Here is a 25,083-nt window from a genome sequence, read left to right on the forward strand (position 1 = left end):
CCCATAAGTTTCTTTTCTCCCCATTCGAGTCAGCATCTTCTCACTAATTATCCTGTTGTTGTTGTGGTCTTCAGTCCTGAGACTGGTTTGATGCAGCTCTCCATGCTATTCTATCCTGTGCAAGCTTCTTCATCTCCCAGTACCTACTGCAGCCTACATCCTTCTGAATCTGCTTAGTGTATTCATCTCTTGGTCTCCCTCTACGATTTTTACCCTCCACGCTGCCCTCCAATACTAAATTGATGATCCCTTGATACTTCAGAACATGTCCTACCAACCGATCCCTTCTTCTAGTCAGGTTGTGCCACAAACTCCTCCCCAGTTCTATTCAATACCTCCTCATTAGTTATGTGATCTACCCATCTAATCTTCAGCATTCTTCTGTAGCACCACATTTCGAAAGCTTCTATTCTCTTCTTGTCTAAACTATTTATCGTCCATGTTTCACTTCCATACATGGCTACACTCCATACAAATACTTTCAGAAACTACTTCCTGACACTTAAATCTATACTCGATGTTAACAAATTTCTCTTCTTCAGAAACTCTTTCCTTGCCATTCCCAGTCTACATTTTATATCCTCTCTACTTCAACCATCATCAGTTATTTTGCTCCCCAAATAGCAAAACTCCTTTACTACTTTAAGTGTCTCATTTCCTAATCTAATTCCCTCAGCATCCCCTGACTTAATTCCACTACATTCCATTATCCTCGTTTTGCTTTTGTTGATGTTCATTTTATATCCTCCTTTCAAGACACTGTCCATTCCGTTCAACTGCTCTTCCATGTCCTTTGCTGTCTCTGACAGAATTACAATGTCATCGGCGAACCTCAAAGTTTTTATTTCTTCTTCATGGATTTTAATACCTACTCCGAATTTTTCTTATGTTTCCTCTACTGCTTGCTTTTACCCCTGCCACCTTCAGAATTTGAAAGAGAGTATTCCAGTCAATACTATCAAAAGCTTTCTCTAAGTCTACAAATGCTAGAAACGTAGGTTTGCCTTTCCTTAATCTATTTTCTAAGATAAGTCGTAGGGTTAGTATTTCCTCATGTGTTCCAATATTTCTACGGAATCCAAACTGATCTTCCCCGAGGTCGGCTTCTACCAGTTTTTCCATTCGTCTGTAAAGAATTCGCGTTAGTATTTTACAGCTGTGGCTTATTAAACTGATAGTTCGGTAATTTTCACATCAGTCAACACCTGTTTTCTTTGGTATTGGAATTATTATATTCTTCTTGAAGTCTGAGGGTATTTCGCCTGTCGCATACATCTTGCTCACCAGATGGTAGAGTTTTGTCAGGACTGGCTCTCCCAAGACTGTCAGTAGTTCTAATGGAATGTTATCTACTCCTGGGGCCTTGTTTCGACTCAGGTCTTTCAGTGCTCTGTCAAACTCGTCACGCAGTATCATATCTCCCATTTCATCTTCATCTACATCCTCTTCCATTTCCATAATATTGTCCTCAAGTACATCGCCCTTATATAGACCCTCTATATACTTCTTCCACCTTTCTGCTTTCCCTTCTTTGCTTAGAACTGGATTTCCATCTGAGCTCTTGGTATTCGTACAAGTGGTTCTCTTTTCTCCAAAGGTCTCTCTAATTTTCCTCTAGGGTGTATCTGTCTTATCCTATCTATCCATTTAATCCTCAGCGTTCTTCTGTAGCTCCACATTTCAACATCCAGTTGTCTTGGCTCGTTGAATACACCGATTTCCCATCTGATTATTGAAGTTAACGAACATCAGGCGTCGCCAGGACTTGGAAGGATAACAGCCCGTGCACGTCATGCGATGCTGGCAGCTTTCCCCTTGCCTTTCTGGCAAAGCGGATGCGGGGGGTGGTATATGCCACAGTGTTGTGGATTAAATTCCAAACCTCTCCGTAACGTCTGCTGGGGTGAGAGCACGTGATACTGTTGGTGGTGATTCTTCCGTCGGATGGGGATAAGCTCGGCGGTTCTATTCCAAAGGAGTAGGCCTATGGTGCTCTCTGGTGTGACAAACTCTGCTCAAATTCATCAGTGTAATTCAGTGTGGGAATCTAGCCACTGCTACTGGCAAGATGCTGAACAATAGATACTTCCAGGTGTTCTCAGTAAACTCCAAAAGCCGAGTTCACAAAATAAATGATGGTATAAAAAAATCTGTTTTAGATCCACTTCTTTTTAATTTGTATACATACGACCTTCCAGAAATAAAGTCCAGAAACTTTTTTTTATGCTGATGATATTGCTCTGATCGTCCAGGGTCAAAGCTTTAGAGATGCTGAAGCAACACCAACATCAGATCTAAAGACGTTGGAACAATACTTCAGACATGACTCTCTCGGAAAAAAATGCTGAAAAGACCGTTTCAACTTCTGACCTACGAAATAAACGTAACTTGAACATGCAAGAATCCTGGAACTATTAATGGCAGGAGCAATCTTCCATGAAGTACCGCCAATTAATCAAAATTACGTGGGAGCGACCAGCAGGCTTTCATCTACCTCCACGACACTGGTGCGTACTGAATGAAATCAGAACAGATTGGGGCAGACGTGGAGCATTGCTGCACCAATGGGGATGGAAGTCCATCCCTGAATGTGAGGGCGGTGAACGGCAGCAAACAGTAGATGGCATAACATGTGAACATTGCCTCAGTGCATACAAAGGGACAGTGTAAGACCTTCACAATTTGTCTGCAGAACCTTCTCACTGGATTTCTAACTTGTACTTAGAGCTTTGAACCTATGATGAAATTGGTATTGTGTGTATCTGAATAGAAATGTATATAGTTGTTGTAAATAATTGTCTGTATTTCTCTGCCATCACCCGATAAATAACGTGGTCAGCGTGTTAATTATTGAATTTGGGAGAGTTATGTGGTAGGGGTAGCCGGATGCCCTTGCTGCCGCCCTACCAGGTCACGATGGCATTTGTGTACCCCAACTGTCTGCGTCTAGTGTTATCCCACGTTAAGGTGTGCGAATGTTTGGGAAATGTTTCCGAAACGTATAGCTGAGATGAGACGTTGGAACTGGCCAGTTATTCAGTTAGCTGGATGTGGGTAAACTACCTAAAAATTACATCCATGCTGGCCGACTCATAGCAGCCATCGTCGTTAATCCACCGAGTGTATTCGATCCGAGCCCGGTGCGTCTCCCAAATCCCGGAAAATGCCTGCAAACATGCGTGGTTATCTGGACAGATCAGCCTTCTCTCATCATCATCATCATCATCATATGAGGGCTATTTTTTTTCCAACCTTCGATCGGTCGAAAAATTAAAACCACGGCGAAAATTCGGTGAAGCTTGGAACAAATATGTTGCGCAGTGTCTCTAGTATGCCCGTCCACCGCGTCACTTCGCACTTTTCTGAGCACACAGTGAGCACGTAAAAATGCCTAGACAACACCGCGACTGCGTTCAAAACTTCCTCGCAAACAGACGTCGCCCTTTACGGAACAAAATCGACAGATGTAAAGGTAATTGGTAACAAAGGTAATTGGTAATTTCCGGACTACCCAAGGAAGTGTGATAGGACCGTTACTGTTTACTATGTGTGTAAATGATCTAACAGAAAGCGTCGGAAGCTCTATAAGACTGGCGGCAGATAATGCGATTGTCTGTAATATAGTAACAACGCCAAAAGACGGTATCGATTTACGGAATTCCCAGCAGATGATTAATGAATGGTGCAGGCTCTGGCAGTTGACCCTGAACGTAAACAAATGTAACATATTGCGCGCACATAGGAAAACAAATCGTACAACTACTCCATTGACGACAAACTTCTAGAAGCAGTATCTGCCGTAAAATGTCTTGAATGATGATGATGTTTGGTTGGTGGGGCGCTCAACTACGCGGTTATCAGCGCCCGTACAAATTCCCAACCTTTGCTCAGCCCAGTCTCGCCACTTTCATGAATGATAATGAAATGACGAGGACAACACAAACACCCAGTCATCTCGAGGCAGGTGAAAATCCCTGACCCCGCCGGGAATCGAATCCGGGATCCCGTGCTCGGGAAGCGAGAACGCGACCGCAAAATGTCTTGGAGTAACTATTCAGAGAGACTTTAAACGGAGTAACCACATAAAACAAATAGTAGGAGAAGCAGATGCCAGACTGAGATTCATGGGAAGACTCTTAAGGGAATGTAACTCGCAAACGAAGAAAGTGGCTTATAAAGCTTTTGTTCGGCCTATTTTTTAATATTGGTCATCAATATGGGCTCCCCACCAGGTGGGACTGATAGAAGAGATCGAGAAGATCCAACGAACAGCGGTGTATTTCGTCATGGGGTCGTTTAGTCGGCGCGAGGACGTTACAGAAATGCTCATCAAACTACAGTGTCAGTCGTTGTGCATCATACACTGGTTTGCTGCTGAAATTTTGGGAGAGTACTTTCCAGGGAAAGTAGGGCAACATATTACTTCCTCCCATATACATGTCACGAAATTACCACGACGAGAAAATTGGAGGAGTTGGAGCCAATACAGAGGCTTACGAACTATCATTCATACAACACACCATTCGCAAGTGGAACAGGCTAGTGGGGACCAGTTATTGGCACCAGAAGTACCATCTGCCACAAATCGTTAGGTGGTATGCGGAGTATATGTAGATGTAGTGTCTCCCAGCAAGTATGAAGTGCCTGCTGAGGAGTTTCGCCAGATTTCATGCAGCCCACATAACATAACTGTCATGCGTTTCCTTCTTCATGACAATAAATTATTGGCCGCACACTGCTGGCGCAACAAAGATGCTCCTGCAACGTTTTCGGCGGGAAGTGTTCGATCACCCACCGTACAGCCTAGATGTGGCTTTCTCTGATTTTCATCTTTTTGCTCACATGAACCACTAGCTACGAGGGCAGAATTTTGGCAGGTACAACGAGCTGCAGACCAGCATAGGGAATTGACAGAACTCACTTTCTATGACTAGGGTACCACAAAGTTGGTACCATGCCACGACAAATGACTGAGTCTGGAAGGAGTAGATAAAAGTTGTAAATCAAACATTTTTTGTTTTCACTGTGCCTTCCAATTGAAAAAATACCCTTAGTACAATGCAAACAAATAATATGTGTGTGAGTGTGAGTGTGTGTGTGTGTGTGTGTGTGTGTGTGTGTTGATGTCGTATCACACACACACACACACACACACACACACACACAAGGAAAGATGCCAGTGTGCACAGTGGATAGGAAAAATCTTTACAATTAGATCGCTGAACCTGGCTCTCGGGGTCTTGCAACCAATCGTGCCATACAACTTCTCTTTTCATCACATTTGAAGAGCTTTTCCTATAGATTAGATTGGTGCATAAGCTCGTAGCGTTTTTGTTTTGCATGTTAGTATTCCGATTGCTATGGGTTTATTTATTGGCTGACATTTTTTATTTGTAGTTCACTGTTAATATTTGAATTTACATATTGTCATTTGGAGATACTGAGTGGAGCTGTGGGCGCTAGAAAATTGAGTGCTATGTGGAGAAATCGGAAATTTCCCGACACATTCTTCTGTTTGAGTTGAATAGAGGAGTGACAACAGCGGAGGCAGCCAGAAACATTTGTGCCGTGTATGTGGATAGCCCCATTGGACAGAGAAAGGCAAGAAAATTGTTTTCTCGTTTTAAGGATGGTCATTTTGACATTGGTGACTCTCCAAGTTCAGGAAGAGCTTCAGGGCTTGATGAACGTCGTTAAAATGCATTACTCCACAAGGATCCACGTCTGCTTACGCAAGAACTGGCAAATGTGGTGAATTGTAGCCATTCTACCATCGTGCATCATTTGCATGCGTCGGAAAGGTCCCGCAAGCCTACACAGGTCCGACACAGGCCAGATGTGCTAGACAGAGCCCTCATCAACTTTATGGTTGAAAATTATCTGGACTCAGTCCATATGCCTGTAATACTACACACGGGAGAAACACTGCAGGACGCAGAATCGCGTCGGATACTGAACTACAATGCACGAATTGGACACCGTTCACACGCTACATAGTCGTATTCCGGACACGCACGAAATTTACAACACGCAACAAATTGATGAGGCAGTGGAGGCTCTTACTACTGCCATCCAAGAGGCAATGACTGACGCCATTCCACAAATTGCACAACAGATTCCAGGGTATAATACGGGACAACATACAAACATTTCGAAACGAACAGTGGAGACAGAAACTCGCAGGACTAGATACCAGACGTTCTGCCGTGTGGAAGCTAGCCAGACACTTCACCAGGGAGAAATATTAAATCCCCACTCTACAAGGACCAGACGACTCAGTTTACTCCGCGACGGAAAAGGCAGAGCTTATGGCTACAACACCTGCACCGTCTTTCATGCCGAATCTGGCTCCTTCAGCCCCAGTATTCATACTTGAAACGGACCACGAGGTTACACGACTTGTAGCACAGCCCTTTCTCGACGAAATTAGACGCACTAGCCCCAGGGCCCGATGGCATTTTAAACCGTGTCCTTCAGGAGTTCACGGTTAGAGCCGTAGAATACCTTGCACACATAACGAATGTCATCCTAAAACACCAACACTTCCCTGACTTTTGGAAGGCGGCCAAGGTCCTGATGTTCAGGAAGCCATGGAAAGACCACTCCCTCCCACAAAATTACCGGCCCACCAGTCTGCTGTGCTCGCTCAGCAAGATTGTTGAGAAGGTAATACTAAAACGCACCACTAGGTGACACCCTAAGACCGGAGCAATTCGGCTTTAGGAATCACCACTCAACAACACAACTCCCCCGCGTAGTCGAACATATAACACACGGCTACAACATGAACAGTGCCACAGGGGCCGTGTTCCTGGACATCGAAAAAGCTATTGACCGTCTTTGGCACAACGGCCTTATATGCAAACTAAGCGAAGCTGGTTTCCTGGATGGACTCGTACGTCTCACACTCATATCTCACGAACAGATGTTCCAACACTGACGTGCAGGGCAAACAATCGACACAACACCGTATCCAAGCTGGGGTACCCCAGGGAAGCATCCTAGGGCCCATCTTGTTCAACTTGTACATTAACGACTTCCCAGCAACACAAAACACGACGTTAGCCATCTAGTCGGATGACACAGCCATCCTTGCGCAACATTGTAAACCGTCGAACATTAATTCACGAATACGTGCGGCACTCAGAACTGCCGAGGCTTGGCTGGAACGATGGCTTTTAAAGTAAACGTCGACAAGTGCGAAGCAGTTCTGTTCACACGCAGACCGAAACTACTGCGCAAATATCAACACTGAAGACAGGTAACACTACATACACGCCCACACGTTTCTGAGAGAAAGTCAGATACCTCGGTGTCTGGCTGGACCAGAAACTTACATGGGGGGGGGGGGGGGGGACCACATAGAATAGGTTGCAAACATAGCGCACGCGAGGCTCAAACAACTCTACGCAATGCTCAACAGGAAAGTACACTGAATAAGAGGGTGTCGAGGTCCACATACATGACACTGGTTAGACGTCTGATGACGTACGCAGCTGCCGTCTGGGGATATGCAGCTCCTACACGCCTGCGCCACCTGCAGATCATACAGAACAAAGTGCTACGCATCATTAGCAACGTTCCACGCTACACACACACCGTGGATCTTCACAATGAATACTGCCTTGAAACCCTCAACGAAGTACTCAAAAAACACGCCACACGACTATACAGGAATCCAAGACACTCTAACAATCCTTTCATCTGTACTCTGGGAAACTATGATCACAACCATAGGTGGAAGCATAAGCAGCCAAAGACACTACTAGCTAGGACATAACCACCTATGGCAATGTTGAATGGATACGCCAGCTACTATTAAAGCCGACCAACAGGCTACAGCAGGGAAACCGACGAGCTCACACACTGACGCACGAACAAATCGCCACCACCACCCTACACTGTGCATCTGATATATGACCTATCAGACACAAAACGATGATGAACCGAACTGTTACAGGTATGGTGACGTTGAACGAGAGATCAACACCGTCACCCAGCGGCAGCCGCCGAGTAACAGCACCGCACAACATCAAAGGTATCGACATGGATGATACCCTCTACTAACAAAGCCTGCCCTTGCCCAACCTGTCGCAGGCAGCAAGACATCCGCTACTGCTCTTACTACCCGACCTAACTATCGCAGAGGTTTTTCCCTTGGCTCTTGCTTTGGCGCTTTTTTCCTTGCGCCCTTCAAACCGCTACCATTCGTTCGACTTTCGACCCAATCTATCACCACATACTAATGGTTAATCTCAACCAGACGTATGCAAACATCGCAGTACCCACATCCTGCGAAACCTCACTTTAGTGGAAACTAACCCTTAAGCAGAGATGGCATTAGATCTTTTGCGTTGGCCATCATGCTGGTGTGGGCATGGAGGGGCTTCACCTCTTTTTTATTTAAAAAAAAAAGAAACTGCAGTGCCATAGCTCCATGCCAGCCACGATACTCAGTGCCGCAGTGGGTTGCAACGCGGTTCCGTGCAGGTGCTGCTGGCCATGCCACGACTATTTGTCCGTATGAAAGAGGCACAATATACGTGATAAACACGAACCTCAGTTCGCATATTAGATGTCTGACCACTTACCATGTACAGCGAGTCCCGTTCAGCCACTGTCTGCAGGCAATCGTCGACAGGTGGTGCTTTCAGAAATGCATTGAAGTTTCTAAAATTGTAACTCCAATCCTCACCAACAGCACAGACAGTGTGTAACTATCACTTATTTCAAAACTGTAAGAAGAGGATGTGAATAAATAAAAAATTGCACACTTTTAAAAGACAATATCATTTATTGATAACACAACTTGAAAGTATAGGTAGACTGTCTGATACACATATATACCCACTTATGCCTCCACCAAACTTCTGTCCAAGTCTTCGAATTGAGGGGCACTTATACTCTTCAAAGTTCCTTATTGATGCACTTTTGAAAATGTCACGAAACCACTTTTTCAAGCCCTTTGAGTAAACTACGCCATCTTTATGACTACACATTCTGAAGGATGCCTTCGTTTCTTCATACTGGATTCAGTCGTAATGCCATTATTTTCTATGGTGAAAGCGAGTCAACCATGCTGCTGTTCGTCGACTTTTGACATTCTGTATTGTACTAATCTGTTAGGGTGAAGTGACAATCATGGGAAACCTCGCCAAGACTCATCTCCTGTTGGTGAAGGCAACGGATGAAACATCTTCAAATACAAATTGTCCGTAAGCAGCGCGATGAGGTTCACAATTTCTTTGAGGTGCCGTCGTGGAATGCCTCGGTTATGGGGCGACCAACTCTCCCATTTTTCCTGGAATCACCCGTATTACAGCAATTTTTCTTTAATCTTCCCGGCTCCCTTGCTGACCGCCTCTTTCTCCCGTATATTTCTGAAGCGATCACTGTTATAAATATTATTAATCGCGCTAAGTACCATCAATAGTTCAAATCCCCTGACCGATAAATCTCGGAACATTTTCGAGTAATAGTCGATACTATTGTCGACATATAGTCTTTTTTCTGTTAATGTTTCTACGAAAGGAAGATGGTTTGGCTCAAGCGAATGTGAGGAGCGGAGACATAATGACTGAGGCTACATGTCTAGAGGGGTTCTGAGAGATGGACTGTTTACCTGTTTCCCCTTTAGTACTGACTACCCACAGATGCTCTCGCCTTATACTGAGCAGCTATGGTACAAGTAAAACAGAAGTAACAAGGAGCCGCAAGAGCGGATTATAGATACATTCATGTTTAAACACACCTGTTCGATTATTTACTTCTCAATTGACTCACACAATCACAGATTACAGCTCATAGTAACTGACAGAAACAGATGAAATATCTAGTGTTTCCTCAAGGAAGTGTCGTACGCCCTGTGCTGTTCCTGATCTACATGAACCATTTAGGAGACTGCTAGTCAGATATCTCCTGTTGTTTGCAGATGATATTGTCATTTACCGTCTTATAAAATCATCAGATAATAAAAACAAATTGTAAATCGATTCAGAAAAGATACTGTATGATGCAAAAAGTGGCAGTTGACTGTAGATAATGAAAAGCGAGTACCCGTGTACTTGAGTACCAAAAGGAATCCACTAAATTTCGGTTACAGGGTAAATCATACAAATCTAAAGGTTGTAAATTCAGCTAAATACTTAGGGAATACTACTACAAATTACGTAAGTCAGAATGATCACATAGACAATGTTGTAGGCAAAGTAAAGCAAGGACTATGATTTATTGGCAGAACAATGAGAAAATGCAATAGGTCTACTAGAGAGACTGCATACACTACGCTTGTACATCATCTTCTGGAGTACTGCTGTGGAGTGTGGGATGCACATCAGATAGGATCGATGGACGAGTTCGAAAAAGTTCAATCCTATCTGCTCGTTTTGCAATATCGCGAAATAGGGGAGAGCGCGCCACGGACATAATACGCGAATTGGGGTGGCAGTCATTCAAATAAATGCGTTTTTCACTGCGGCAGGATCTTCTCATGAAATTTCAATTATCAATTTTCTCCTCAGAGTGTGAAAATATTTTGTTGGCACCCACCTACATAGGGAAAATAATCATCGTAAAAAAAAAAAAATAAGGGAAATCAGAGGTCTCACAGAAAGATTTAAATGTTCGTTTTTCTCACATGCTGTTTAAGAGTGGAATGGTAGAGAAATAGCTTGAAGGTGGTTCCATGAACCCTCTGCCACGCAAGTAATTGTGAATTGGAGAATAATTATGTAGATGCAGATGTACACAAGCTTATGGTGAGCTATGTAAGGGTGATTTCAGCATCGCTCATAGTGTTAATCTGACTGCAGCTAACATTCGTGTACGGAAGTTCATAATCCGAACAGAACAAAAGTGATGACACCCTCATACAAACGAAAATATTTTGGTAATGGCAACAATGACATTAAAAACGTTGCAGGTGAACTACTAATAGTTTTTTACACTATCTACAGAAGTATGGAGGAAATAAATTATCGTAGAATGTTCTACATGGCTCTAATTTGGCTGAGATGATAGGATGAGGTCGATACAAAAAAATTGTAGAAAAGGTTTGAATAATCCAGCTACATCAAGCAACTTTTTCTCTATTGGAACCGATGCCTCCAATCACAAAAACAGAAAGATGTTCCCTCTATTAGTACAGTATTTTGACCCTGAGAAGATAATAATAAACAGGCTTATGGACTTCACAGATCAGGCTGATGATACAGCTAACGGTTTCCACAGTCCGATCAAATCCTCACTGAAGTTTCATAACTTAGATGCAAAGAACTTCGCTGGATACTGCGTAGATAATGCAAATGTAAATTACGGGAAGTATAACTACTACGTGTTTAAATTGCTTGAGAAGACAATAAGCATTTGGTGAAACCAAGTGCTGAAATCATGTACTGTCTTATACAACAAAACATGCACATGATGCATTAGATGTAGATACTGAAATGCTTGTTGAAATTTTGCATTTAAATCTCCCTTGCACCTCCCTTAAAATCATGGTCAGATGTTGGCCATGTCCCTTAAAACCATGATCAAATGCTGGTCACCCCTCTCGGGTATGAAGCAGTACTATCACATTTATACTAATTGCTGTATGATTCCTATGAGATGCAAGTAATTAATAACATGATCATGCAATAACAATGCATATGCCATGCTGCTTGGGGGAAAACTGTGATATTCAAATTCAGTTCAGATCTTACACTCTCGTTTTGCTTTGTGTAATCAATCACAACAACTGGTACTACTTTTTGTAGGATGAGCGTGCATCCAAATTCATCACACGCATAGTAAGAATAGCAAAACCTTGAGTACATCTCATTCAGTAGACCGATCTTGTCACTGTTCCTGTCATGCAGTAGTTACTGTACGGGTAGTATACTGAATTCAGGAACAGTTTTGCATTGGGTAGTTTACAGTTGTCGAACATGCTAGATTCCTTTATTTAGAATCACTCACATGTCTGCTTATAGCACCAGAGTAAAGACTCAAGGCATTTGTAGTTGAACTACCATCTTTATTGGCCAACTATGGTTGGACGTAATTGGTAGAACTGGATTCTCAGAGTTCCCATGAATGCAAACTTAATGGCAAGTGAACTCTTAAATTTAGCAGTTCACTGCACTGTCTGAGAATTGGGTACCCTGTTATATACCAAACAGCGAGTGTTCACCCAATTATTTTCCGCTAACAGGAAGCTGTAAAGCCTTGATCCTTCAACACCTTATGACACGCTCCAAGAGAATCATGTCCAGTTCAGAACTTTTCTGCAACTCCTCTGCGTAAAAACACTCCGCAATTTGTTCACTTTCGGTGTCCTTTAAGACGTAAGTTGACAATACTGTTCGCTGCACTTTGTAAACTATAAATATCTCCGTTAATCAGTACAGGAGGTAAGGCTTCTCAAACTGAGGTTTGTATTTCAATGTATGCACCACATCATCTGCACTGACTTTCTGCTTTCGTGGATCCACCATCTTAATCGTATTGTATACTGTATTCAAAAGCCCATTATCGTGCTCATCAATTGGTCTCATTTTAATGGAATAAGGTTTAGCTCGATTATACTCCGCAATAATTTGAGAGAAAACCTCTAGTTATTTCCATGAATCACGAAGATTAAATTGCATCCACATATGGTAGTTCCACTAAACCAGATTTTTGTTCAAACTCCTTATCTCCAAGTATTAAGCATATAGGAGGCTTTCCCTATGTATACTGTTCATCTTCGTTGACCCCGTCTGTCGTATCTAATTCGCTAGCACCGTAATGGTTAATGAAGTCGGTGATGGTATATCCTTCTTCTTCTTCTTCTTCTACTAGCATCACCTGGAGTCATGTGTGAGAGCTGATAAATACTTCTTATGGATCTAAACGTTCCAGGGAGGCACAGTTCACACTCAAGTTGTTGTAGCTTTAAGGGTTGTAGTTTGTAATGAACAGCTTTCCGCACCTCTATGATTTTACATTTTGTCCACAGGCTGTTGCATACTGATCACACTTTGAGATAGTACAAAAGTCTTGTACTCGGTTTTCTCGGTGTCGTCAACTTTACCATTTAATTCATTTAGAAAGCTCAGAGGGGTTTCATTGCCTTCTTCCTGAGGTTTCTTTCCCAGTAATTTACGGGAGTAGATTTTTATTATCTCTTCTAATGTCTTTTCAATTTCATGGACCTTTGTAAGTAGGCTGTTTAGGTATTTATGTTGGTAACGCAACGTAGGGCTCTGTATGAAAATCACTGGCTGTGCTGTGTCCAGTCTGTGGCCGGTTGGCATTGTTGGAATATTCGCTATTGTAGTGTTGGGCAGTTGGATGTGAACAGCGCGTAGCCTTGCGCAGTTGGAGGTGAGCCGCCAGCAGTGGTGGATGTGGGGAGTGAGGTGGCGGAGTTTTGAGAGCGGATGATCTGGACGTGTGTCCATCAGAGAGAGTAAATTTGAAAGACTGGGTGTCATGAACTGATGTATATATTATGACTTTTGAACACTATTAAGGCAAATACATTGTAGTTAGTGCCTTCAGTTGTCAGAATCTTTTATTTAGCTGGCAGTATTGGCGCTCGCTGTATTGCAGTAGTTCGAGTAACGAAGATTTTTGTGAGGTAAGTGATTCATGAAAGGTATAAGTTATTGTTAGTCAGGGCCATTCTTTTGTAGGGATTATTGAAAGTCAGATTGCGTTGCACTAAAAATATTTTGTGTCAGTTTAGTGATGATCAGAATAAGTAAAGAGAGAAATGTCTGAGTACGTTCTGTTTCGCTCAGCTGTTTGAAAATCAAATAACGTAAGGGGGTTTACCAGCACAGTAATTCATTAATTTTTCTAAGGGGACGTTTCACCTTCACAGTTACCGCCTGCATTTCCGTAAGAGCGTTTTTGATCTAATGAATTTGTCGCCTCAATATATAACTGTATTCGGTCATTCAACTGCTACACCTGAAATCATCTTTTGTAGCTGCTGCCTTAATAGTGCTACCCAACTCTGTTAACCTTGTGTTAATTACTTGCTCACTTCGTTGGATTCTATCATTCATACGCTGCACCTGAGATTCACCATCCCGTCGCTGCTGCTATACACTGCTATCCAGTTCCGTTAATCATGTGCTGATTGTCTCGATTTTTCCATCAACGTATAGAAGTTTGACCTGTGCTTCACATCCTCGGAATGGGTGCACTGTGTACATGCTAATTTCTCCATAGTCTACTGTTACGAGCAGATACCTTATCTTTTACCCATAATCTCGTGGAAGTTTCGTCTGTATTGACCATCATTCAATTTTCTCGTTTCATCAATAACCAGGAAACCATACTGTGAGTCATTCCAGCAATCCCCCTATATAGTAACAGATTCACTGAATGTTATGCCGGTTCCTACATGCACTTGGTAAATATGCTTTAAATTCATATTGTCCTATTTGAGGTTCTCATTATCACTGACTAACTGCTTCGGCATCCTGGAGTATGTCTGGCTCAAACAGATGACATCATCTTTCATATGATGGTGAATTACGTATTTCATCCTCGTTTTCCACTATGGCGTCATATATGAATGCGAACTTTGGCTTCACTTTTTCAGGCTGTGGAATATGTCTGCTTTCGACGGCTGTCTGGTCTGTTATTCCATCAGTACCAAGCAAAATCTCTTCCAACAGTTGATATTTGGGCTGAAACAGGGATTTTGAAAAGAATATGTGCATGTTCTAAATGGATCCTCACAGGACATGTTAAGACTGGTAGAAAAAGATTAGCCTTCCTGCAATCTGAGGGTCTGACGAAGTACATATACTGCCAGGAAGTATTGATCCATTCTTTTTGTTCTACGAGTTTCCAGTACCACTACAGGACTAATCAGTTACTACAAGACTCCTGTGATGGAGATGTCTTGTCCACTGTGTCATGACGATTACTACATATTCATATCAGCATACAGGGTATTTCATAGAAACACACATGTAGCTCTTAACGTTTTAAATTATGAAAACAAACATATAGCTGGGCATATCAACAGACATAAATATGGTCACAGTTCTGTCCCTATATCTGGCACAAAAATGTCTCATATATTTCTACTTCTACTTACAACCCGAATCATAGAAACGAGCGACTGTTTCTTCCGATGGCAACAGACTTTCCCGAGCTATCTCAAACAGGTTACACCACAATGTCTTGTAGAATCGGTGGACATGGGATTGCCACCTTGGTCGGCAGTCCGCAGGGTACTTTATAGCATAGCTGGTGTGCATTACGGATTTACAGTCTCTGTCGTTCAAACTATAACCAACATTAAGCAACATGATTTCCATGTCAGACGGCTGTGACGACTTAACCTCGCCTGCAAGGAGAAAAGAATCTGCTTTTAGGTAAGTGAATACATTTTTTTCTCCTATTAATCATCATTGGTGCTAATACTTGCACTGTCGCGGAGCAGCGAGCGTGTTATACGGGTTGATGTCTTTGTCCTTTGATGTTTTTCACATGACTATGTGAACTATTGATCAATTGCTGTTAGTATACATTATTTGCAGCAGCGCATGTAACTTAAAAAAACTGTATCACAGTATAAAAGACGAATACGCTGAGCTGTAGTTGCAGTTAATCGCCAAAATGAACAAAGTTACGATCATATGCAGAGTGACAGCACTAGCTGTCATCTTGCGCGAGGGCAGCGAGAGTATTGCGTCATCTCTGAATATAATCACCACCCCGAACTTGAAGGAGAATAGCGTCTGTAAAACTTTGATGTATTCGAGAAAACTGCTTAACCCGATCGTCCTAGATATCCCCAAATACATTATGAATATCAACTGGAGGACTATGGTTTCCAAGAGAAGGACGTTGAAAAAGTTACTGCTTATTACATGTTTGTTTGGTTAAACTCGAGAAATGTATTCAAAGTGTTTTTAGACATTTGTAGAAAACTTACAGAATGAAGCTGTAGTTTGAATGCTACTGATTGTTACATGTTTCCTACAGAGGTTCCTTTGCTGTGCGGTACATGATCACTGCTATAAACATTGTGATGTGAGGGCACATTGTCAGATTGACAGGCCCCCTCCTATTAAACTGTACCGTGTTGGATGGAAAAGAATGAATTTTCTTCTTCTCTATGTATCATAAAAATGTTATTACTTATGTAACTTACTAAACATAGTATACCTTCCTTATTTCATGCACCCACCTGAATGAGGAAATGCTGCTCCTGTGTGTGTGTGTGTGTGTGTGTGTGTGTGTGTGTGTGTGTGTGTTCTGGCTATTGGATAGCTATGTGTATGTGGGTGGCTTATCAGACATATGGCCCTCTCCTTGCAGGCTCAGCTGTATCTAACATACATGCTCAAGAAGTGCACACAGAGTGCTGGAGGCAGTGGCAGCATTCACAGTAGCTGTGATGGCTGCAAGTGGCAGTGATGGCGCGATGGTGGTGCTGACTCTCAGTAAGTAGCAACATCTTTGCATTGTGGCACAATATTCTGCAAAAAGTTTTCTTCTACAAGTCTTAAATTCACCCTGTATTGCATGGAGTATAATAGGTGTGAACACATACATTGGGATACCATCCTTGAACCCAGTCTCTACAGACTTGATAGTTTCAACACTTGCACACTTTGGTACAGTGGGTAAAAGGCATTGATACGTTGCTCCACTTGGCCCCTATTTACGCTGTTGTCGCGCAAATACTCAACAAATTCGTAGAACTCCCCTCTTTCAAAGGGCTGCCAGTGGCACGATCTATCTCTGTCAACTGATAATGCACAGTACAGGTCTGTAAGTTAAACAACACTTGAATATTTTAGATATGTGTTCATGATCCATGAAGTTAGTTCTAGCTTCGCTTCACCGTACATATCTACTACAGACACTGTTAGACCAAACGTATTAACATTAAATGGAGTATGAGATGGGTCATACTCATTGGCCATCTTCGTCTTTACATACCCCATCATGGAGCAAAGATAGTTACAGTCATACCATGGATATTGAAGTTTAGTACCAACATGTTGTTCATTTGCCACTCCCACTCTTATTACGATATCAAAGTCACAGTCTGTTGATAGGCCCACGTTTACGCATTTTGAACAGTTCTCTGTCACGTTATAAGCATTAGCAAACAGCAGTACTTTTGAGAAACTTGCCTGGAGGTAGGTGAGCTGTGGCAGTTCTGGAGGCGACTGCTGCCAATGCAGCTGTGGCATTGGATAGTTGAACAACACGAGGTCCAATAAATCTGGAAGATGGCCAGAGACCTACTGTGGCTATGAAATCACAGGCAACAGTGTGTGCTTTTGCTGGTCCTCATCCAACATTTGTGCTACTACTGGTCAGGGTCTTTTTGCGCTGCTGAAGAAAAACAAGTACAAATGAATATATTATTTATAATAATAACGATAATAATAATAATGAACAGTTAATTACTTACTGGTCGGTCCCTGCTGATGCCACATCCTTTCACTATGAAGAACAGATCCTGAATGAAGGGCTCCCATGCAAAAATGGATATTTAATATAAAAATGGGGAAGGGAAGGGGGAAGCTCGATTTCTATTGATTTATCTGTTTCCTGCCTTTTTTTAAGCTTTCCTGTTGGCCCAGATGTAAATGGAGGGGGAGGGGTGTGTGGGCAGATTATGTAGTCTGATAATCATGGTCAACTTGCAGTACCCCAAGTGTGTGGGAAGGCCCAAGGGAGGGTGGGGAGAGAGGTGACCCTGAATGTAACTCACCTAGTTGCTCATCTGTAACATGATGCACTCTTATCATGTGGATTAAACAGGACACAGCAAGTTATAACCAGTTATAACTGGTTCTGGGCTTTTAGCGTTTTACGTAAATCAACTGTGCCATCAATTCAGAAGTATAGTTCTAGTGTCTGAGGTCAGTACCAAGAATGTATTGGTAAGAGAGATATTATCATGGAACATAAACACATACATACCTAAGGCTACACGGATTTGCACTTAAAACGCACTGTAGTGTTAGAGCAATGCGGGTTCTGATCTATTAGTCGTGCAAAATGTTACACCGTTGATAATCCAATGTAAAAATATATTCCTAACGCATAACATAGATTCTCCCTGCATGTTTCTATACGATAAACTATAGTGACAAACTGTAAAGTGATAAAACTACTACGTTTCACACCAAAGAAAAATTTGATTCTTTGTAACACAAATGACATCTGCTGTTTACGAAGTTCAAGTCCGACTCCAAGTCGGAAATTATGATAAGTTCACAACAGCCCTATAAAATGAACATCGACAGCCGAAAATGCATACGAAGGAACAGCGACATCTTTTGAGGAAATAAGCACCACGATCAGTAGCCAGAGGAGATGTAACAATCTTACTGCAGTTTACCACCGCTCCTGGTAACCTTCCTCTTACACACAGAAGTCTGGCCCGATGTTAGGCTGTATCACTCATGTGCAGGATAATATTGCCATTTTGCCTTGACACCATGTCTCTAGAATGCTTCCTCTCTCCAGTATTAAGGTGAGTACATGTTGCATCAGCCTAATCTCCTCATCCAGAACACGCAAATTTATTGATTTTTCTGAGTACTCTTTTCATGGTTTTTGTCTCTAATTTTATATATTCTCAGTCAATTTCATAATTTTACTAGGTTTTAGCGATTGTACATATTTCAAGATATTTCCCTCAATTTGTATGTATATCTCATCAATTTTTTCTGTTTTATCAGGTTTTCGTCGACTTTTACCGATTTCATGACATTTTCCGAATTTTACACAGTTTTTCAGACGTATATGGTCATATTGCTGTCATACCCATGTGCTGTTCGATTCTCTATGAGAATATTTGCACATATTGTACACCAACCTACTAAAAGATACTTAGACCTACCCTCTCCCCAATGATCCCCTTGCCTGCCTCTAGGATAGAACAAATGTGAAAAATATAGTAACAATCCCTTCATATCTATATGAAACTGCAGACTCGATTTGTGTCCAAGATGTGGCAGAGAAATGGATTGCTTCCACCATGTCTTATGATGTAGTCATACAACGATTTCCTCAACAAGTTGGTTATTCTGGTCCATGCTGACAGCAGCAGTAGGGTAAAGAGAGTATTGGCCCACATTGCAGGTTGCCTACATCAGGGCCACACATACGTTCAGGAGCAAACCTGTTTTTCTCTTTTGTCTGACAGGACCTTAACCTATTGTTCTGCTGAGATGATTGTGACCCCCTGGGGATAATCCATTCTTTTGATTGACAGGTCCATAACCTATTGTTTGGTTAACTGGTTTTCCAGAAAACCCCCACCTATCCCTCTGCCCTCCCCTTCCTCCTCCCACTCTCCTCCTCCTCCACCCCTTTGGGAACTGCCCTCGCCAAAACAAGCACGCTTTTGATATCAATTTGATTGGTTAATTAATTAAATCTATTAATTAATTAACCCATTCCTCCTCTGGGAAACCCCCTAGCCCTCCACCTCCCCTCCCCCACCTGGAAATAGGCAGGAAAAAGACTCAGTTGATTGGCTGTCTGGCAGGAAATCTACATCTACGAGATTATTCTGCTATTCAAAATAAAGTGCCTGGCAGAGTGTTCAATGAACCACCTTCATGCTGTCTCTACCGTTCCACTCTCGAACATCATGCGGGAAAAAAAAACGAGCATTTAACTTTTTCTGTGCGAGCCTTGATTTCTCTTATTTTATCGATTGTAGTGTATGCAATATTGTTTAAATAATTTAGATAATGTGAGGGACATTGTTTATTTAAACAATTTGTGGGATACATGGAGGTGTAAGGAATATAGTTCATTTATTTATGCAAGAATTTGATGGTAAATAGGTTGCAGAGTATGGAATATTGTTTAAACAATTTAGATATTTGTGGAATATTATTTATTTAAACAATTTATTGGATAGAAGATGGTGTATGGAGTATTTAAACAATTGCAGTGATATTTCGTTTTGATCACATAAGGAAACACGTAATTACACTGTCAAAGATTACTGAAACATATATGAAAAATCTTGTGTCTCAATAGCTGTGCAGGCTGTCCAGAGTCAGGGTGGACCAGAGAGGCTTGGAAGCAACACCAGGCTCGCCACACCGCTGTCGGCTGCCATTTCAAGTGGTCACATCATGTTTCTGCACGTGTGAATCAACCAGCCGGATACCAGCACACGTGAGAGATGCCTGCCTTCCAGAGCAAATACCTGACAGGGAATCGACCGTGAAATACTGCTGAAGTTAATAATTAATTAATTTCCATCATAGGGTCGTGATGTAGGGAACATAAAGTAGCTATTTCACAAACACACAAATTGATATGTCACGAAACTAGTAGCAGGCTGACTTGAAATTCACTTCAAAAGAGATCGCTGCATACAAAGAGAGAGAAAGGGGGGGGGGGGAGGTGCTGTAGTTTGCTTTGCAGATGATATAGGAACTAGCATGAGGTATTTCATTCCGCCATGGACTCTAAACTGCACCAGCCTTCATGGTGTACTTTTTTGGGGTACACGTCACAAACTGAAGTTATTAAATCTGGTACAGATTATCATATGTTGAAGAAGTCGCAGCTGTTGCTTCTGAAGATGTGCCACAGGAAATATTAATTAAATCTTTAACATAGCCATTTAAACAATTTGCTTCACACGATTTAAAACTACTCGAAATAAAAAAGAGATCGATACTGCACAGTAGTTTGTGTGCGTAAAAAACAGCGACATGTTTATGACGAGAAATTTCACTAGATAATCGAAACCTGTTATCATCATCTGATGTCAGAATTGAAAGCGGTGATACATGAAATGATAGTTGGAGCTTCGAATTTCGACAAGAATTTATACTGTCACAGTTATGGAATATCCAACCACCACAGCCCTGCTAAGTGTATTTTCTTTTTTAAAGCGCTATAGAATTCCTAAATTGGTTCTCTCCGCTACGCCAGGACGAAGAAGGATGGAGGAAAGGGTCTACCATATGATGGGATAGTAACAACTACAACAAATACCTCTGCATGACAGATTCCACTGTGATGTATTGAAAAGCACTGAAAATGACCCACTTAAAGCATCATCCAATCCATAGCAGTAAGTTACCATGGCTAGATGTCAGAGATCACTATCAAATGGGAATCTGACGTCATGACTGGGTTCTTAAAGCACTATAGAACGCTAAACTGGTTCTCTCCACTACATTCGGAAGGAGGAGGAATGATCTACAGTGTGGTAGGGTAGAGACAACAGCAAAATCCACTGCAAGACAAGAGTCTACTGTGACATATTGAGAAGCACTGAACACGACACACTTAAACCACGATCCAATCCGTAGTAGTAGTAGTAGTAGTAGTAGTTGCTGTTGTTGTTGTTGTCATGGGTAGATGTCGGCGTCTGCTATCAGCCGAGAACTTGACATTTTGATTGTGTTTTTTAAGCACTATATAATTCTAAAATTGGTGCTCTTCACTACATTCAGGAGGAGGAGGAGGTGGAGGAGGAGGAAGGGTCTACTGTGTGATAGGATAGACAACGATAAATACCACAGCAAGACAGAGTCCACTGCAATGTATTCAGAACACTAAACACAATACACTTAAACCACGATCCAGTCTGTAACGGTAGTTGTCTTGGCTAGATGTCAGAGATAGCTGAAACACTCGCATATCCCGCGCACTCATGTCCTGAGGTTGTGAGTTAACGAGCATTGCGTTCTCATTTACATATATGGCCAGAAGAGTCAGCCTACAGGAATTGTGAAACGAACCCTGTCATCCAGGACCATGTGCCACAAAGGGCGCAGATTCACCAAAAGATGGGGAAACCCACAGGCATCTATTGCATCTTTAGGCCTAAGTGCTGTAGTGTACGAGTGAGACAGTCGAGAACCTACGTCATAGGGAAACTCAGTAGAAGCCGTTTGTGGCCGAGGAGACGTAGCAGTGTTAAATATGGCGGACCTAAGATCGGCCATGAAGGGAAATATTTATGAAAACTATTTAATTCTGTAGTAATGCAGGGAATCAAGCCACACTCATTTTAATCTGCCATCCCCCATAAATTTTCATGGTGATCCCAATAAATCTTGAATATTGACCATATCTATAATAGTTTAGGATGTCCGCCCCCGGTAGCTGAGTGGTCAGCACGACAAAAGTCAGTCCTAAGGGCCCGGGTTCGATTCCCAGCTGGGTCGGAGATTTTCTCCGCTCAGGGACTGGGTGTTATGTTGTCCTAATCATCATCATTTCATACCCAACGACGCGCAAGTCGCCGAAGTTGCGTCAAATCCAAAGACTTGCAGCTGGCGAATGGTCTACCCAACGGGAGACCCTGGTAACATGATGATAACATAGTTTAGGATTTACTGTTAAAGTAAAATTAAGAAGTTTTGTAACAAAGACCCGAATGCTAAAATCTGAACGCTTTGGTCGATCTTAACGATCGACATTTCATATAGAAGCGCATCATTAAAATGACAAACGTTGTATATATCAACTCTGCAACTCTATTTGTTTAAAAGATATAGTACACTTAAATTATCAATATTTTCAGTTAAACATCAGATCATCATTTCCTCCACACAAAACACATTGATCGTTGACAGCATGACACCTTATTGAATCATTAGGTAATAGAATGTTTGTTGTAAAGTTTAGTGCAAAACAGTTACTTTTGTTCTTTATTTATTTATCAGAAAGCACTCTGGTGCAAGGCTACTGGCCTTGACATTCAAAGTTAAGAAGGAAATTGTATTCGTTTTATTTAAAAGAATTTAACGTTTATTACATAATGGATATTATTGTTACGTTATTTAGAACGTGAAAGTGGTCAAGCTTTGATTATTTAAATATGTTAAAATGTAAAATAATGTAGAATAAGCTGTAGCCAATCAGATGGATGGTCTCAGGAAAGGGAACTGCGCTAGTCAGTTGAGCGAGTACGTTCGGCGCGCGGGGAAAACGCGGCCGGGGATGGGCAGAGGCATTGCTGGGGCAGACGCGAAAGCGGACAGTTCGGCTGGAGACACCAGATGGTACTGTTCGGATTGAGACACGAAAGCGGACAGTCGGTCTTTAGGCAGCTAAGAAGTGAAAGGACTTTGAAAATTTCGCATTCTGTGGTATCGCGGAACTTAGTCTCTGAGCTGTGAGCACCCGCGTAGTTAACGAGGTATCTCGTGATGCGATTGTGAATGATGAAACTGTGTCAAATGGATATGCGCTCGAGTGTATTAGGTTGCTTTCTGAATAAACATTATTCTAACCAAGTTGCAACTGTGTGGCCTACATGATTTATGGGTCGTTAATTTAGTTCTCGATATTATTATTACTGTTATTATATCTTATGTTAACTTTGTATTTCGCAAACTTGCCATCAGCCAGATAATTTAACCAAAGGGTCACAAGTATCTAATTTAGGGCGTGTAATGTGACAGGTGCAGCTCAAACCCTAGAGGAGCTGGACACAAGAAATTTCGATGAAGAGGTACCGCATGTGAGCCCAAACACCTTTGGGATGTTAGTTCGCAAGGTCCACTCGCAGCACGCCAATCCTCTCATACGCCACTGTCGTCAACGTTCAGAGGTCGACAAAAAGTACCACCGCGGCCGCAGCCATGGACGCCCTTGTATGCTAGGATGCACCATACATGGTCACACGAGGGTGTTTGGGGATGATTGGAGTGGCAAAAAATCGGAAGTAATCAATACGTCAAGTGCAGACACCCGTCATTTTGAATCTTCTCTCGCGCAACACACACGTCCGCTTCTGTCCACGCTCACCCGGCACATTCGTCACTTCACCAGCCCCCACTACCATAGACAAGATGAGAGGGGTCGTCGCATTCTTTGTACCTAACCAAATGTCACAGGCTGGCCTAATCCGTTTCTTCTGGTTGGCGACTCCTCGTGACCGTCGCTGCACACAGCCACATTGCACTGCGAAACAAGAAGCTGTGGCTTGGATGCATACAGCAGTTCTAACCAGTTCCATCTCGACATACCCTCCAGTTGAAAAAACCAGATTCACCCAACCCGAGACAACAATGTTGCTGACCATACACCTCGAATTTCTCACACGAAATGTCGATTTCTCCCTTTTATACAAGTTATTTTCGAAGACAGAGGAAATCGAGGCATACACTCCTTTTCACATCGTTGAAGTATCGTTGTTGAAAAATTCCTGTAAAAGTATGGCACACCCTTCATTTCCTGTAAATACTCTCTCATCAAGTAGGAAAAAATCTGACTTAATCAGCTTAGTATCTGTTACGTCATGCATCACAGTACTAGAATATTAAACTCATTTTTCGCTCATGACGGAGTGCTAAGGTCTATGGGTCACCCAGGATACTGTAGTCAATGGGCGGTGACCAGTTTTCGCCGAAAGAGCTGGGTGAGTTCCTTCGTTAGTTCAGAAATGGAGGCTGACAAGCGTCTGGCAACTTCCGGCCAGTTGGCGATGACCGAATCGACGAGCGCGCCATTAAATCTTTCTCAAACGATTTTACAGAAACTATTCGGTAAAAAAAATACATTTTTGTTTTACTTTTAGCTTTATATGTCAGTTTCATTATGATGTGCCCACTATTTCGCTAATGGTCATAGTTACTGTGATATTTACGTGGAAGTAAGACACTACGCGAAATTCGAAAAAGTTTGCAGTGAAAGATAGTGGTCGCTATGATTTGGCGTCTGGTGCATATTACATAATATATTGATGCGTATGAAATTTAGCTAGGGTATTTAATTTTTCTTTAGACTTGGTTGAAGGTCTATCTGTTAACAATGTCGGGAAAATTGATCTGACGTAGCTCACTCATTTACGATCGCAGCACGCCAGCGGCAAAGCCAGAGCGAAATATCCACAACATTCCTCATATTTCATAAACGGTTTGAGATATCGAAATGAGATTTTGTAAATGAGGACACACAAAAGACGACAGGACTTTGCCGAATGGTTTCTATGTAAGTCTTCATTATCTATTGTGTTATTGCACTAACAACGCTCTTTTCCGATGAAAGACTAATTTATAAGGCCCATCGATAGCTGATAAAGCGAGAAATGGTAAGGGTTTTGGAACAAGATAAGTGAAGTCATTATACATTCAT

At 42.1% G+C, this 25,083-nt stretch overlaps 1 long non-coding RNA gene across 1 annotated transcript in view; it reads left to right on the forward strand.

Annotated features, from left to right (window-relative positions):
* LOC126475383 (uncharacterized) overlaps positions 1 to 25,083 on the forward strand; it is a 111,620-nt gene that overhangs the window by 39,227 nt on the left and 47,310 nt on the right. Inside the window, exon 2 of the long non-coding RNA XR_007586713.1 lies at positions 16,312 to 16,436. This is a non-coding gene — a long non-coding RNA (uncharacterized LOC126475383). The remainder of the gene's footprint in view (positions 1 to 16,311; positions 16,437 to 25,083) is intronic.

The sequence above is a fragment of the Schistocerca serialis genome, chromosome 4 (assembly GCF_023864345.2).
Source record: "Schistocerca serialis cubense isolate TAMUIC-IGC-003099 chromosome 4, iqSchSeri2.2, whole genome shotgun sequence".
In the NCBI taxonomy this organism is placed as follows: domain Eukaryota; kingdom Metazoa; phylum Arthropoda; class Insecta; order Orthoptera; family Acrididae; genus Schistocerca; species Schistocerca serialis.